This window comes from Erpetoichthys calabaricus, chromosome 2, assembly GCF_900747795.2.
Source record: "Erpetoichthys calabaricus chromosome 2, fErpCal1.3, whole genome shotgun sequence".
Classification (NCBI taxonomy): Eukaryota; Metazoa; Chordata; class Cladistia; order Polypteriformes; family Polypteridae; genus Erpetoichthys; species Erpetoichthys calabaricus.
The window spans coordinates 80,217,437-80,232,686 of record NC_041395.2 but is presented as its reverse complement, the minus strand read 5'-3'; the positions used below and the strand labels follow the sequence as shown (position 1 = coordinate 80,232,686).

The window sequence follows — 15,250 nt, the reverse complement described above, 5'->3', positions numbered from 1 at the left end:
CGTTGTTGCATGTCCATTATTTGTGACGCGCTATTTTGTAGTTTTAATTGATTCGCCCCCGCTTTGCCAAAAGTCCGTTTCAGTCTACGTCGTGCATTGTTTGTATCGAGCCTTGTCCGTTTTTGTATGTCGGTCAGTTGAGCTTTCTGCTTTTGGAGTCTTGCTTGCTTGTTTTCTGGCAGGTCATATGCGCGTTGTACACGTCTTCGTTCATTTATTCTGTCTATTCGCTCCCTTTTTTGTATGTCTGAGTCGCGATCTCTTTCTTTTGAAATCGTGCTTGTTTCGATGCAGCACTTTGAGACGCGCGCTGTATGCGTCTACGTTCATTGTGTCTGTCCATTTCGGCACGTCTCTGTAACGGGGTTACTTGAGCTTTGCGTTTTTTGATCCGAGACATTTTTTCTCCCGGAGTTTCCGAAGCGCGTTGTATGCACCCCCGTGTATTTTGTTGTTTCATTCGTGTTCGTGTGTTTGGTCCCGTTATCCGATCCGAATCGTTTTGTACCCGTGACCGTGTATTCATGACTTGTTTGTTCCTCAGCGTGCGAAATATGGTTAAGTAATAAGGAGGATCGCACTCACTGTTAATATGGAGCCTTTTCTGCAGTTGAACGGTTAATAGTGCTTTATTGTAAGGAGATCCACCTATGCTGCCTAGTGTGAAGGTGTTGAGATGACGTATGTTTAATATGGACGTTTCCTTTAGATATGTGGCTTTGGGTGTCACTTCTTATTGATGTTTTGGGGGAGGGTAAGGGGTGGGTGGGTGAGGATTGTTGTTGCGCGAGCGTCTTCTTTCTTTTTGTGTTCCAGGGGCTTGTTGAATCCCCCTCTTTGTGTGTCCCGTCCGTTGCTTGTAGGGTGTGTGGGGTGGTTTTGTGTTCTTTTTTTTTTGTGTTCCATGGGCTTGTTAAATACCCCTCTTGGTGTGTGTCCCGTCCGGTGCCTGTAGGGGGGGTTGCCTTGCTGTTGTGCGCGAGCGTCTTCTTTTTTTTTGTGTGCTAGTTTCGTGTGCAATGGGTTTCGTGCTTTGCCTGCGTTTGACTACTTTTTTCTGTGCCTTTTCCTTTTTTCTGTGCTCGCGCCGCCTCATTTCTTTGACTCCTTTTTTCTGTGCTCACTCCTTTTTTCTGTGGTCTTGTCCGCCTCTCGTGGCCCCTCATCCGCTTCTCGCGGCCCCTCATTTCTTGGGGCGCCTGCGCAGTACGTCTTTTTGCGGCTACGACCCATGGCCAGATGTCCCTGCGTCCATCCGGTTTAGCATTCTCGGTTAGTAATATGGATGAAATGGGATAACCTTACAAATAATGGAGTGAAAAAATAGGATTTCATAGCTCTAATCAGTGGCTGTTTTTACTGCAAGTATATTTAAACACCAACAGGAGAAGCCTGTTTAGATTATAACCACCATTGAATTCGGGAGCAAAGGAGATTGAACCATTAGGATCAAGTGACCATAATAGAATACATTTGCCAGTGCTTATTAAAAAAATTAAAACATAGATGATGTGACATGTTGCACTCTCCAACTCTGCTGCCTAGCAATGATGTAACAGCAACAGTATGAAACTAGGAGGCTTCGCCCCTGCTCGCTTCGCTCGGCAACCCCCCGTGCCTGCTTTGCTTCAGCAGTTTCAGATGCGCGTTGTAGGCGCCTATGTTCATTGTATTTGTCCATGCTGGTGCGTTTTTGTAGCTCCGTTAGTCGAGCTGTTTGGTTCTGGAGCCGAGACAGTTTTGCTTCCGCGGTTTCAGACGAGCGTAGTAGGCGCCCACGTTTATTTTCCTTATCCATGCGGTCACGTGTTTGTAGCTCCGTTAGTCGAGCTGGATCATTTTGGAGCCGTGACCGTGACTCCATTAGTTATCCGTTGTTCACCGTTAGTAATATGGATAATTGCACTTACTGTTATACTGTTAATACTGAGCGTTTTCTGTGGTTGTACTATAAATGATGCATCACTGTAATGTGATTTACATATCAGTCAAGCTCGTTCGTTTTGAACCCTTGCCTGCTTTGCTTCCACAGTTTCAGACGCGCGTTGTGGGCGCCTGCGTCCATTGATTGTATCCAGGTGGGCTCGTGTTTGTATCGTTGAGTTGTATTGTGTTTGAAGTTGGTGTAAAGCGTTCAGCGGTTTGTACAATCCCAAGCAGCACATTATTCCTAACTTCACTCTGCAATAGTGCCACTCACAATATGGCGGTGACGCCTGCGCCTTCACTCCGCAGTAGTGCCACTCACAATATGGCGGTGACGCCTGCGCCCTATCTTTGTGGACCTGTGGGGCCTCTTTAGCCTCTTCCGTTTGAATCTGGGCTGCAGCGCAGAATCCTCTTTTTTGTGTGGATGTATCGTTAGTCGTTAGCTATGGGCGCGTTGTTGCTTCATTTCTCATTCACGTCAGTTGAGCTCTTTCGTGTTTGGGCCGTGACTCCTTTGTTCGCGGTGGATACGACTTCGCTTGCGGTTTATGAGACGCGCGCTGTACGCGCCTGCGCAGTATGTCTCATGGTCCCATCGCCGTGTACCTGCGTCCATTCCATCCGGTTTTCGCCGTGTGCCTGCGTCCATGCCATCCGGTTTACCATTCTCGGTTAGTAATATGAATGACAGCACCCATAATAAAACTAACCTGGTGTCACAGAAAGATGCATTCAGATCTTAACCTTCTTACAAATGATTATAAACATGCCCATTATCTGACCTTTAAAACCTCCAAAATGCTATTCAACATGATTTTAACGGTCCAGGAAAAAAGTAAAGATTAAAAACAGAATTCAGATCTTGACATCAAGTTCTAAGTTCGAGCATGTTATCCACGAGCAAAATCACAAGGCTAAAATGAAAAAAAAGTAATAGAGTAATGTTCAAAGTTTACCAAATTCTGTCCTGCCCCAGATTTTCAAATTAATTGCTTACACTCTTTATCATCATTTTAGTTCCAGATAGTGATACAAAGAATTTCTTTAAACCATTTTTGGAGGGAGTTTTTATGAATCCAAACTTGGAGACAGACAACTCTGAATGGTCTTGGCAAAACAACCAAGGCTAGGAAAGGCAGAGTACAAAGCAAAGTATCAGAAGCCAGAAACAGAACCAAAGGAAATGCTGAAAGCATAGAAAGAGAACTAACTCTAAAGTTGCTTTCACAGCATAACTGCAACCCAGATTTTAATTAAGTTTTTTTCCAGATATTGTTCTATCTACTTATAGTTCTATGAAAGCATCCACCCATGAAAAAGGGTCAACCAAAGCTGTAGCCAACTGCACTAGTGATGTTCACTCAAATTATAACACAGAAAATACAATGACACAGTGTGTGAATTTTTAGCATCAACATGCAGTCTGATCTCACATTTATAGTTTACTACATAGCTTTGGTTTAATTACTCAGTCAACTGGAGGTTTTGAAGAGAATTTCTGAGTGTTTATTTTTCATTTTATATTCTAAATTGTCCCTAGTGTGTGCTTGGTGTGTGGGTGTGTTTGTGTGTGTCCTGCGATGGGTTGGCACTCTGCCCGGGATTGGTTCCTGCCTTGTGCCCTGTGTTGGCTGGGATTGGCTCCAGCAGACCCCCATGACCCTGTGTTCGGATTCAGCAGGTTGGACAATGGATGGATGGATGGATGGATTATGAATGCATTCTTTTAGCTTAAAAGTCTTTTCAGGATTACTTAATAAGTTCTTATTGCACCAACAAATTGCCACATGCTGTTTTACTGAAACCTTGAGTGAAAGGTAACATCAGACAAGGTTAATCTTTGGATGATAAAAAGTCAAGAAGTCATCTAAAGTTGGTCAAAGTTTATGACTGCAGTAGCTAATCTTATCATGTCAGGATTCAGAAGATGACAAATTAAATGTCTGTGTAGCAACATTCCAGCCCAGGTTCATATTTCTAAAGTACCGTAAGCATATCACTTTTTTGAACAGTCAATAATGTGCTGCTTGACAAAGCTGGTGTTACATAAATGCTTTCCAGTTATGGCTCATTCTTCCACAATCTCTGTCTCTTTTTTTTCTTTTTTCAATTCTTTTGTGGTACATAAAACGCTAGATATCAGACAAATGATCCTCTCTTCTGTTTTCAAAGTCCAAAACACCTACATTCTGTACATAGCTGTATTACATGCATTGTACTTCCAGATGGCTGGCATCTCTCACACACACACAGAGCCCACCTCTGTGATTTAAGAAAAAAGTAAATCTTTTTGATTTTGTTGGGGAGAGTCACAGACTGGCTGGACTGAGTCGATGGGGATGTCAGACTACGTGACTTCCGGACATGGGAACATGTTGTGACAATGAAAAAGACACATAATATGGCAGGGCCTTGAGTTGCAGTAATAATGTGAAACGGGATACAATTTAGTGCCTCTGATTAGACCTAACTTGTGTAAATGTTATTCTGAATTACCATATGTAGACCAACAAATCTACATGTGTTTTGTAGACTTGAAAAAGGCATACAACCTCATCCCATGGAGTATCTTGTGTGGGGTGCTTCGGGAGTATGGGGTACCAGACAAGCTGTCACAGGCTATTTAGTTCCCATAGTTCGATTCGCTCCAGGTGGGTGTAGGACTCAGCCAGGCCTGCCCTTTGCCACCAATTCTGTTCATAATTGTTAAGGGCAGAATTTCTAGGCACATCCAAGAAGTGGAGTTTTGCTATTTCGGTGGCCTCAGGATCACATCTCTTTTTTTTGCGCATTATGTGGTCCTGCTGGCTTCATCAGGCTGTGGGTCAGTGGCTGGGATGACGATCAGCACCTCCAAGTCTGAGGATTGAGTGTCAGGGTTGAGAATGAGGTGCTGCTTCAAGCTGAAGAGTTTAAGTATCTCCAAATGTTGATCACAAGTGAGGGAAGAAGGGAATGGAAGATTGTCAGGAAGATTGGAGCATCATTCACAGTCATGTGGACGTTGTACCAGTCAGCCATGGTGAAGAAAATACTGAGCCAAAGTCGAAACTCTCTATTTATTGGTCAATCTACATTCCTACCCTCACCTGTGGCCACAAGCTGTGGATAATGACCAACAGAAGTAGATTGTGAATACAAGCCGACAGAAATTAATTTCCTTCACAGGGACTCTGGGCACAGCCTTAGAAATAGGATGAGAAAGATGTATACATTCAGGAAGGAACGAACCATTTGAGGTGGTTTGGGTATCTGATTAGGATGCCTCCTGGACACCTCCCTGCTAAAGTGTTTTGGGCTTGTCCAGTTGGCAGGAGACCTTGGGGCAGATGCAGGACACGTGAGAGATTATAGCTCTCAACTGATTTGGGAATGCTTAGGTATTCCCCTGGAGGAGTTGAAGAAGGAGGCAGGGAAAAGGGGTGTCTGAGCAACTTTGCTTAGACTGCTGCCCCCACAATCCAGACCCAGATAAGCGTCAGAATATGAATGGATCGATGGGATTGGCATATTAGAATTAAATCAACCATTTTTAACGACTTGTTCTGAATAACACTTGATATCTGGGTGGGATCTGAATTTGCAACAATGGGCTTTAAACTTCAAAACACTAGTCAATGGTCTACATATTCTTATATCTTTTGCAAATATAGCTAATTTTCACAATTTGCAGCTATATAAGGAAAACTGGTCACAGACCATTACCTCTAACATGAAACTATTTAAAATTGAGTAACACAAACACCACAGATTACTCAGCTATGCTACACCTATTAATCAAGGAAACTACTTTGACTCCTTGATGGTGAATCAGCCCCTATCAGGTCCACACTCATAAACACTCATGCGTTCTCAATTAGTAATCTCAACCTCTTTTCCTGCATTTTGTTGTCACATATGTTCTGTGTAAATATAAGAGAGAGAGATGGCATCAGCATTCTCCTTCACATTTCTGTTACCAACATATAAGTTGATTCAAATGTACAGGGACAAATGTGTAGCACTAAACTTTATGCCACACTGGCACTCTCTCCACATCACAAACTGGTTTATCTGCAATACACAACTTCAGAAGATGAAGTTAGGCCAGAATCAAGCTGCTTTCTCGATTGGTCAAAAAATGTAAGAACAATGGCACTCACAATGCTTAATGAAAAGACTTTAACAGAGGTGCCAGGCAGGATTGTAATTGAAACAACACTGTCACACACATGCGCATGGAGGACAGTTCACAGGTTCAAATACTGTTATTCATCAACCAGACCGGAAGTTGGCGCTCTCACTTAATCTTTTCTTCTCTTGTTCCTCTGCAGTTCACCCAAAGACCCATTCCCTTGATGACATCACCACCAGTCCACCCACTGTTGATGTCACTTCCGGCCAACATCATGACATCATTTCCCATACTCAGAATCCATCATACCACTACATCAGTTCCTGTTTCGGCCATCTTGACTCTTCCTTTTGTCCACCATATTTAAGCTCAGTTATTAACCTGGTAGCCAGTTCTATTTTGAACTGTAAAGACGTGTTTTCTTTATTTTTTGCAGTACACAGGGTTGCCAACCTGCGATGTACAGAATTAAAAGGCCCTTCTAACCAAATGATAGTTGAAGTCAAAGTTGGAAGAAGAATTGACAAAAATTCACTTGGCAGAAAAAAGAGAGGGCAAAGAAGAAGGTAATTTTTAGGCAAGAGCAGGAGTAGAGGCATGTTATCATTCATTTGTGATTAAATATTATATCTACAGTGGGTGGTAAAATTTGCACAAAATATCATTGGAACAACACTTCCTGCATTAGAAGAGATCTTTAACACCAGAGTTCTTAGGCGGGCCCATAACTTTATTAAAGTTTTGATGTTATTGTGAAATGTCCATGTCATTTTGGTGATATAATTATGACTCCATTTTGTTTTACCACAGTGGCCATTTTGTCATTTAGTTTCACACAAGATGTCATCTTGTTTATTGTTATGAACTTGTAGAGAGTCTATGAACATAGTAAAAAAACTCAAAAATGACCAGTAAATTAGGGACACATTAACTCTGGATATAAAGAAAAGGGAAAATGCAGAGTCTTTATAAATAAAATATTTAGTTAAAAAATTGTTCTGAAAACAGTGAAGCTCAGAAAAGCACAAACAGCAAAGCAGGAGATATATCGAAGGGTAATAACAAACCAAGGGAAACAAGTGCCAATACACATATACAGAATATGAAGTCAAAAAAGAGCATAAGGTAAAAAAAAATTAAGTAGTATCACAAAAAAGTACAAAATAATCACAAATGAAATTCACACATTTAATGAACTGCAAGGGACTATAGCTTCCTCTCTGGCTTTATAGGGCTGAGGCAGTCTCTTCACAGTAGGTGGCCCCACCTCTTAGGGGATCACCCACAAAACACATTTTACATAGACAAAGATACCTAAACATAAAGAAACTACATGATTAAGAATACTAAAATAAAAAATGAACAAAGCACTGATAAAAGGGACATTTGAACCCCAGTCGTGGGTGGAATCCTGGCCGAAATTCAAAGGTTTATGGTATCCAGAGCCACTGCTAATCATGTCACAGGAATTTACATCATCATGATGTCTTGTTTATTTCCCTGTAAAAGAAAAAAGCACACAGGTGCTTTGCCTTGTGAAACAAATTGTGTTTCGCTTCCAGTGAAATTCGTGCCGTTAGCACAAGAAGAAAGGCATTATTTTCCTTTAAGGATGCTTTTTCATGAATTAATTCCACATGCACCTCCCTGCTATTTAGTGTTGATCAGTGAAATTCACCAAACCGTCTCTTACAGCGAACATGCTGTATTCGGTGGTGACCCTGTTCAATAAATATTTTACAGGAAAATCGTGCTTAGGCAAACATGTTTTTCCAAGTGCCCCATGATGCTTTGTGAGACCAGTGTGACATCACAGAGCTGCGCGGAACTTTCATTCATGCTTACTGTAAGATAGTTGCCAAAGTTACCAGGATCACAAGCACAAGATAAAACACAAAAGATTTTCCTTCTGCACCTGGAGCTCCGACTTCAAACAGTGGAACTGAACAGTTTCACTCCACCTCTTCGTGGCACGACCAATTGTGCCCTGAGAGTGGAACTCTGTGAGCACAATGATCTATGATGTATTTACTTATTGATAGTTTGCAGCTGTTTGCTGTATTTGGTTGTGGTTCGTTCTGCATATTTTGTTGCTTGAGGAATGGTGGGACAGTGGTTAGCACTGCTGCTTCATAGCTCAGATCACATATTTGGAAACTGTAATTGTCCAGCATAGTTGGCCTTCTTTTCCTTAGCCCTTAGGGACACCTAAAAGGCCACTGCACCATTATAATCCACTCAAAAGTAGTTAAGTTCCTTATTGACTTCAATGCATTTTGTGGAATTGAGCGAAGGTCACCAACATTTCCCTGATTTTTCAGGGTTTACTCATCACTACTGCCATTTCATTTTTAAATAAATGTCTCTAGTGAAAAAAAAAAAACATAACCTGACTTATTTTTTTTTTTTGTTCTTTATTTTGCCTTATACAATTTCTTGTATTAGGAATTTGTTAGTTTTCGCATACCCCTTGGGGTCAGAGCACAGGGTCAGCCATTGTACAGCGCCCCTGGAGCAATTACAGGTTAAGGGCCTTGCTCAAGAGCCCAGCAGAGCAGTGGCCTTTTTTGGCAGTGATGGGGATTCAAACCGGCAACCTTTGGGATACCAGCACAGATCCTTAGCCACAGAGCCACCACTCCACCCTATTTCCTGTCCTGTAGACAAGTACTTCTCAAATTAGCTTCTTCAAAGGCATATCACACCAAAACAAACATCCTTATAGCTTCCTTCCTCATACCATAAAGGTAAACTAAATTATAAAAAAAAATCTTTGGGAGTGGCAATCATCCTTGGGCACTTCCTGGTGTTAACAGGTCTTTAAACACATTGATTCAATTTTGTATTAAGACTAAGCTCTGCTTTTAGCAAACTGAAAAATTAAAGTGAATTTTCTTTCATGAAAAAGTGAGGGAACCACCCAGAGGAAAAGAGAGGACACTACTAGGAAAAGAGATTAAAGGGTAGTTTGTCCTAGCCTTCGGAGAACTTGAGTTCCTCATATCCCTCAAAACTATCACTTTTAGCTTCTACATTTTCAAAAGAAACAACGTATTCTGAGCCCCTTGGTGGGCCCTGTAGCCTCCCAGGGTGGCACTGACCAACAGTTTGGAGAAGCAATGCTGTAGAAATTTTGTTGAGCCATCGGATGTGTGTTGTGTTGAACTTGTAAGAGGATTTTGACAATTCAGATGACAATCTTGATGATCGTAATCCTAAAGATGTATCTGAGACAAAAATGAAATTTGAAGCTTTATTTTGCATGAAGTATGGGAACTCTCATGTGCAGGAATCAAAAAACAAGAAATGATGTTGGCTAGGTAACAGAGAAAGGAAGCAGCTTTCTGTGAATGTGAATTTTCCTGTGAAGAAAACAAAATGAGATGCACAGTGGTGGAGAATATGCTGCACGTCACATTTTAAGAAACGTACTACATCTCTGTGATGATGTGAATGAGCAGTGTAATAGAATTGATTTGACTGGTGTGCAGAAAATTATTTGCATTATGTAGCTGTGGAAAAAAACACAGGTGAATATAAAAGTACTGTATGAACATAGCTTTAGTCACAAGAATGAGTCGGAGACATCATAAAGAGTTGGGGCAGCCACCGTATATTATTTTCTTGGCTGCAAAAGTCATTTTTTTTTATGGTAGCACGATATGCCTATATCAGAGTCCAAAACAGAACTGCCTGCACTGAGGCAAGATGGCAATTTTAACAGTCCGGAGGGGAAATGACATCATTGGTGCAGGAACTGGGAGTGGTGTCCTCGTACCCGGAAGTGACATCATCAATGGGGCTGGAAACAGGCGGGATTTCCAGAGAAAGGTCTGCAAAGGACTGAGAGAGATAGTCAGTACACTCCACCGCCCCCTGGCCTGGCATAGAATTACTATTGTTTAGGCACTTCAGCTGTTGCCCATGCACACGTGTGTGACAGAAGCAATATTCCTTGTTTTCTGCCGCAAAAAACTTTAACTCCCCTGAAAAACTTATTTTAGTGAGTCTGCATTTCGCAATTGTGAAATTGGCAGCAAAACTAATTTGGTATCAGCTGTGGCAGGTGGCTGGGAATCAGACCCAGTCAGGACACCTGGAAGGACCGGGAGGCAGACTATACATTCTCCAGGCCACGAGGGGGCAACCACCCTGGTTAGTGTGGGGACCACGGGAACAGAGAATGGAGGCTCAAACCCATTGGGGCCCGTGGCCACCGTCAGAGGGCGCCCCAAGATTCATAGAGCCTGGGATGTTGGCACTTCCGCCACACCTGGGAGTAGTGGTGGAGGACCTTCCAGGAACGCCTGGAGTGCTTCCAGGTGCTCATGCGGCACTTCCGCTACATCAGGAAGTGCCGCCGGAAGGACATCAGGAAGCTCCTGGAGCACATCCGGGTGAATATAAAAGGGGCCGCCTCCCTCTAGTTGAGAGCTGGAGTCGGGAGGAAGAGGACAGAGCCTGTGAAGAGGGTGTGTGGTGCAGGGACACTGTGTGTTGTGTGGACATATGTAAATAAACGTGTGCTTTTAGGAACCATTGGTGTGTCCCTGTCTTTGTTCTGGGGCTGAACTTCCACACAGCTTTGCAAAACTGCATGCAGATTGAAACTTGTCTGTTTTTCTCATCACTAGTCACTGGCTTTTTTGATCTTCTTTCTCTGAACATACCTGTAAAAACATTTCTTTTGGTTTCTCATCTCATTATCTCCTGGGGCCTCATGTATAAATGGTGCGTATTCACAAAAATGTTGCGTACGCCCGTTTCCATGCTCACATCATGATGTATAAAAACTAAACTTGGTGTAAAGCCACGCAAATTCTCACGCCAGGTCAAACCATTGCATACGCATGTTTTCGGCTCAGTTTTGCAAACTGGTGGCACCCAGTGTCAAAGCAGTGCTACTGTTACTGTGTGGTTTTCCTTTACTTATTTGAAACACATCCCTGACACGGCTTTATCGAATTCATTGACATTAAATTGTTTTTTAAGTTTAAGGCATCTGATTGTAATCAACCTGTAACAATATAATGATGCATGGAATGGCCAAACTATTCCAAATACCATAGCTGCTTTAGCATTGTTACACTTAGTGCACCAGTATTTTAACCCATTGTATCTGTGTTGGGAATTACAGCTCTACAGCAGCTGATCAGAAAGCTCTACGGCAGATTCTGTCAAGAGCGGAGAAAATTATCTGGGTACAGCATCTAGCACACACTGCCTCAGCCATGCGCACAGTCTATTTGAACTTCTTCCGATCGGCAAACGCTTCAGAGCCTTTCCTGTACAGACCTCGCAGATCAGAAACAGTTTCATCCTAAGAGCTATAAATGCACTCAATCAGTCCATCAAGTGCTCCTGGTAGAAGTGTTTAAACTTATAAGTATAAATACCTCACTGTAAACTTGCATTACAGTTGTAATATTGCAAAACATGAGCCACTTATGTTTTCATATTGTATATTTTTCATTGTTTTTTTATTATATTATTATTATTATTATTATTGTTGTTTTTATTTTATGATTTTATAGGAAAATAAATGGAGGATTTGCGTATTGAATCTCATTGTACCATACAATAACAAGAAGACAGCATGTTTTTACAGATGATGACGACTGGCTTCTAAGTCAATTTAGATTTCCAGGCACTATCTTCTTGGAGCTCTTGATATCATTTTTAAGATGGAATGCAGTAAAGTATATATATTACATTATACAGATACATTTTTATGTTTATATAAATAATGTACACTGTTATTAAACATGTGGACACGGTGGACAGCGGTAGCGATGAACTGGCACCCCGTTCAGGGATCATTCCTGCCTCGCGCTGTGTGCTTGTTGGGGCTGGTGTGACCCTGGATGGATTGATGGATGGAATAGTTAAACATGTACTGTGAAAATATTTCAATGTTCCTTAAAAGCTTTGAAGAATCGGCGTTCTAAGCTTACAGATGGATTGACTTTTATTAAAGAGCTGATTGTGTGGTGATTGGTTACTTGGAGAAAGAAAAGAAAGGACAGGAATTGGAGGTTAGTACATTTGAAAGAGACAGTACTGCTGCAATAAATTATTTCATCAAGGGTCACGCATGGCGCAGCAAGCATTTTGCGGGATACAGGAATAAACTCTGGATGGGGTGTCAGCTCATCACTACTCCTGTGCCACTGTGGCCTTATGTTTAATACATGCTTTAATTCATTTCATCATGAAAATGATATCAAGCATACATCTTAGTATTTAAATTGTTCAGAGAGCTGTAATATCATGAATGTAATTTATTCTGTGTCTTGTTGTCATAAGAGAATGCCCGTTTAATAAGAAGCAAGTAGTGATTCACACACATAGAGTACATGGAATACGAAGCATTTAGCGTGCTACTTTAGTTACGATAGGATTTGAGAAACTAGTAAATTAAAAGATTTTAAGATGAAGTTTATGACGTTTTACTTTAATAACAAAATAAACTACGTGATTAAAGTGGAAATTTTGAGATTAAAGTTGACATTTCAAGCTTTTTTTCCACTGTGTCCCTATTTTTTTCTTTTCTCTGTACCTTAGTAAGCTTCCATATGAAACTCAGACAGTGGGCTACGACTCGCCTTTTCACAGCGACTTTGATATGTGACAACTTCTTTTTTTATTTCAGGCACTGTGCAAGTTTCTGATCTTGAACTTTCGATCAGCTTCATTTTGTTGTTTATACAACTGCTTAAACCAACAAATAGTACATTTTTCATTACCTCCACTTGGCATCCACCCAAATTCTGCTTTTGCCACTGTCTTTTCACAGAACACTGTACTTAAGGGAACATTTATGTTGATTTGCATATTCAAAGAGGCGTAATTCTGGGAGTAGACGGGGTGAGGTGGCAGACGTGTGCACGAGCGGTACATTTCACGCAGACTTGGATTTATGTAGCGGGAGTGCATGGAAGTTGGCTTACACACGGTTTTGTGCATCTGATTTTTTTTTTTGTGCATACGCACATTTCAACTTTTGTCCGTAAACCATGTTTTAGTGCAAATTCTACGCACGCCGTTATGTATGAGGCCCCTGGTCGTTTTGCTCTTGTCTCTTTGAGCTGGGTGTTTTTTTCATACCTTTGGCAATAATAAATCAAGCCCAAATAGACAAATAGGGAACTGACCCCTGTTTAGTTAGGTTTTAAAAGGTAAAGGATTATTATTTTCAGTTGTATCCTTTTTCCAAAGCCCTTCTGTTTTACTTTTGTTGTAATACAATTCTATTATCCTCTTGGCATTCTTGGACTTATTTTGTTAAAGGAACACAGGTCACATACTATTTTCTGTTCAGCTTTGTTAGAACACAAAGTCAAAAATTTGCGATTTCTGAATCTCCAAGGAGCTACATTCTAGAATTGATCCTTTAAACAAATAATCTGTCCACAACCGACCCCCAAAAGAAACACAATGACTTATGTATACCAATAACATTTCAGTAAATTGGCAGATGCATTGTATTAAATGGCTTATGGAAATGGATGAATGAATGAACAGATTTACTGAGTTTCCTTGTACTGTATGTTAACTTCTTTGTTATTATTGCACAGTAAAACCAACAATGGGGGCTGAAGCTAAGCACATCATGTAAAGTATGAAATTTCTTCTACCTACACAATACTAATCCTTTTAGACAGCTAAAAATCTAATAAATGATAACATACTGAAACATGAGCCACTCTAAGTTTATCTGAGCATGATACTATGCTGTATCTTCAAAAACACACATACAATGCATTCCAGCTAAAGTAAGAAATCTTAATACTCAGTTGACTAATCTAAGCATTGTTTCATAAGTGTTTAACTGCTTGTTAATTTTTGGCTTAGCACTACTTGGTAACAGAATAGTACTTGTCCATTCACCACACACCGGATGTATAGATGATAAACAAAGCAATACCATGGAATAATAATTTCCATTGTTAATTCTGTGTTCTTGTGAATCTGTGTGTATGGTTACAAATAGCTCTCCATGATGCAAGGCTCTCTCCGACATTCCGATTGTGACATCTTTCACCCACTCTATGAAAAGCACACAGCATACTAAATTGGGTGTGAGCAACATTGGGATCACCAAAGGAAGGAGTGGTGAATTGTTTCTCTGATCAAAAAACAATTGATTAACAATCATCCTGCTCAGAAGTTTAGTTCTTTGCTACCTTATTCCAAGTGATTGCCAATGAACCATTGTCTATCATCCAACTGTACCTTCTTGCATGTGAACCCACCCTACCCCAGTCTACAACAGATCACTCTACTTTCAACAAAAAAAGATAACAGTGGTATGTTTCTCATTTCCTAGGAACATCTGCACACTGGGGTGTTTTCCGAACAAAGATTCTTAGTGAAGCAGTATTTAGTTGTATGAAATTAAATCAAATGTGAAAAACTGGCTGTACAAAAATTTGGGTCCCCTTGTAATTTTGCTGATTTGAATGCATGTAACTGCTCAATACTGATTACTTGCAACACCAAATTGGTGGGATTAGCTCATTAAGCCTTGAACTTCATAGACAGGTGTGTCCAATCATGAGAAAAGGTATTTAAGGTGGTCATTTGCATGGGGGTGATGAGGATGGATAGGATTAGAAATGAGTACATTAGAGGGTCAGCTCAAATTGGACAGTTGGGAGACAAAGTCAGAGAGGTGAGATTGTGTTGGTTTGGACATGTACAGAGGAGAGATGCTGGGTATATTGGGAGAAGGATGCTAAGGATGGAGCTGCCAGGGAAGAGGAAAAGAGGAAGGCCCAAGAGAAGGTTTATGGATGTGGTGAGAGAGGACATGCAGGTGATGGGTGTAACAGAACAAGATTCAGAGGACAGAAAGATATGGAAGAAGATGATCCGCTGTGGCAACCCCTAACGGGAGCAGCCGAAAGAAGAAGAAGAAGAAGAATTGCAAGTTGTGCTTCCCTTTTGTGCTTCCCTTTGACTGTCCTCTGACAGCATGGGATCCTCAAAGCAACTCTCGAAAGATCTGAAAACAAAGATTGTTCAGTCTCATGGTTTAAGGGAAGGCTACAAAAAGCTATCTCAGAGGTATAAACTGTCAGTTTCAACTGTAAGGAATGTAATCAGGAAATGGAAGGCCATAGGCACAGTTGCTGCTGTTAAACCCAGCAGGTCTGGCAGGCCAAGAAAAATACAGGAGTGGCACATGCGCAGGATTGTGAGAAT

The 15,250-nt window shown here is 41.1% G+C and overlaps 1 long non-coding RNA gene across 1 annotated transcript in view; it reads left to right on the top strand.

The window, feature by feature from the left end:
• Positions 1 to 14,971, top strand: part of LOC127526829 (uncharacterized) — a 38,846-nt gene extending 23,875 nt beyond the window's left edge. The window contains exon 2 of the long non-coding RNA XR_007934266.1: positions 14,862 to 14,971. This is a non-coding gene — a long non-coding RNA (uncharacterized LOC127526829). The remainder of the gene's footprint in view (positions 1 to 14,861) is intronic.
• Positions 14,972 to 15,250: the final 279 nt, after the last annotated feature.